The following is a 2,719-nucleotide window of genomic DNA, read 5'->3' as shown; positions in this document are numbered from 1 at the left end:
CTTTCTTTCTTTCTTTCTTTCTTTCTTTCTTTCTTTCTTTCTTTCTTTCTTTTTTAAATCTAATTAACCAAAGGTTTTCCTATTTTATTTTTTTTTCACAAAACCAGCCCTTAGCTTTATTTATTAGTTCAATAGTTTTCTTACTTTCCATTTTATTAATCTCTCCTTTGATTTTCAGAATTTCTAATTTGGTGTTTAATTGGGGATTTTTAATTCTTTTTCTAGCTTTTTTTAGTTACATTCCCAATTCATTGATCTCTACTTTTTCTATTTTATTCATGTAAGCATTTAGAGATAAAAAATTTCCCCAAAGAACTGCTTTGGCTATATCCCATAAGTTTTGGTATATTGTCTCATTATTGTCATTCCCTTTGATGAAATTATTGTTTCTATGCTTTGGTGTTTGACCCCCCCCCCCATACTTTAGGATTAAATTATTTGGTTTTCAATTAGTTTTTAGCCTGTCTTTTCATGATCCTTTATTACACACAATTCTTATTGTGTCATGATCTGAAAAGGATATATTTAATATTTCTGGCTTTCTATGTTGAATTGTAAGGTTTTTATGCCCTTATGCATGGTCAATTTTTGTGTAGGTGCCATGTAACACTGAGAAAGAAGTATATTCCTTTCTATCTCCATTCAATTTTCTCAAAAGGTCTATCATATCTAACTTTCAAAAAATCCTATTCACCTCCTTAACTTCTTTCTTGTTTATTTTCTGGTTAGATTTATCTAGATCAGAGAGAGAGGGTTGAGGTCCCCCATTAGTATAGTTTTGCTGTCTATTTCTTCCTATAACTCCCTTAACTTCTCCTCTGAGAATTTGGATGCTATACTACTTTGGTGCTTATATGTTTAATATTGATATTACTTCACTATCTATGGTATCTTTTAGCAGGATGAAGTTTCCTTCCTTATCTCTTTTAATTAGATCTATTTTTGCTTTTGCTTTGTCTGAGATTTGGATTGTTACCACTGCTTTTTTCATTTCAGCTGAAGCATACTATATTCTCCTCTAGTCTTTTACCTTTACTCTGTGTGTATCTCTCTGCTACAAATGTGTTTCTTGTAAACAACATATTGTAGGCTTCTGTTTTTTAATCCACTTTGCTATCTGCTTCCATTTTATGGGAGCATCCATCCCATTCACATTCACAGTTATGATTACTGTGTGTTTCCCTCCTTCCTATCTCCTCCATTTATACCCTTCTCTCTCCTTTCACCCCATCCCTCCTGACCAGTATTTTGTTTCTGACTACCACTTCCCTCAAGTTCCCCCCTTTACTTTCCCCTTTCTCCTCCTACTTCTGCCTTCCCTTCTACTTTCCTTTCTATCAGTCCCCCCTTTCCCTTTTCTTTTTCCATTACCTCCTATTTCCCTACAGGGTAAGATACATTTCTATACCCAACTGAGTGTGTATGTTATTCCCTTTTTGAGCTAAATCCAATGAGAGTAAGGTTCAAACTATGCTCACTGCCTCCCTTCTTTCCCTCTACTGTGATAGGTCTTTTGCACCTCTTCCTGTGATGTAATTTACCCTATTCTGACTCTCCCTTTCCTCTTCTCTCAGTACAATCCTTTTTTGCACCACTTAATTTTGTTTTTTTATATCATCACATCAAAGCCAACTTATACCCACATGCTCTGTCTATGTATACTTCTTCTAACTGCCCTAATAGAGATACAGTTCTCAAGAGTTACCAGTGTCATCTTCCTTTGTAGGCATGCAAACAATTTAATTTTATTGAGTAACATGTTTTTTTTTTTCTTTCCTGTTTACTTTTTTATGCTTCTCTTGAAGTCTTGAGTCTTATATTTGAAGATCAAATTTTTCTGTTCAGCTCTCATCTTTTCATCAGGAAAATTTGAAAGTTCCCTATTCCCTTGTATCTTTTCCCCTGAAAATATTATGCTCAGTTTTGTTGGATAGTTGATTCTTGGTTGTAATTCAACCTCCCTTGTCTTCTGGTATATCGTATTCCAAGCCCTTTGATCCTTTAATAGAAGCTGCTAAATCTTATGTAATCCTAACTGTGACTCCTTGATATTTGAACTGTTTCTTTCTGCCTACTTGCAGTATTTTCTCCCTGATCTGATAATTCTGGAACTTGGCTATGATATTCCTTGGAATTTACTTTTTTGGTATCTCTTTCAGGAGTTTATCAGTGGATTCTTTCTATGACTATTTTACCCTCTAGGTGTAGGATACCATGGCAGTTTTCCTTGATAATTTCTTGAAAGATACTGTCCAGGCTCTTTTTTGAGGGGCCTTCAGGTATTCCAGTAATTCTTAAATTATCTTTCCTAGATCTATGTTCCTGGTAAGTTTTTTTTTTCCAATGAGGTACTTCACCTTTTTCTTCTCCTTTTTCATTCTTTTGATTTTGTTTGACCGTTTCTTGATGTCTCATAGAGTCTTTGGCTTCCACTTGCCCAATTCTAATTTTTAAGGAATTATTTTCTTTAGTTAGCCTTTGTACCTCCTTTTCCATTTGGTCAATTCTATTTTTAAAGGAGTTGTTTTCTTCAGTGAGTTTTTTTTTTTGGTTAGGCAATGGGGTTAAGTGACTTGCCCAGGGTGACACAGCTAGTAAGTGTTATGTGTCTGAGGCTGGATTTGAACTCAGGTCCTCCTGAATCCAAGGCCAGTGCTCTATCCACTGTGCCACCTACCTACCCCTTGTGAATTTTTCCTCCTGATTTGACCAATTCTAT

The sequence above is a fragment of the Vombatus ursinus genome, unplaced genomic scaffold, assembly GCF_900497805.2.
Source record: "Vombatus ursinus unplaced genomic scaffold, bare-nosed wombat genome assembly UNPS02014787.1, whole genome shotgun sequence".
NCBI lineage: Eukaryota > Metazoa > Chordata > Mammalia > Diprotodontia > Vombatidae > Vombatus > Vombatus ursinus.
The sequence above is the reverse complement of the archived record's forward strand: the minus strand, read 5'-3'. Positions refer to the sequence as shown.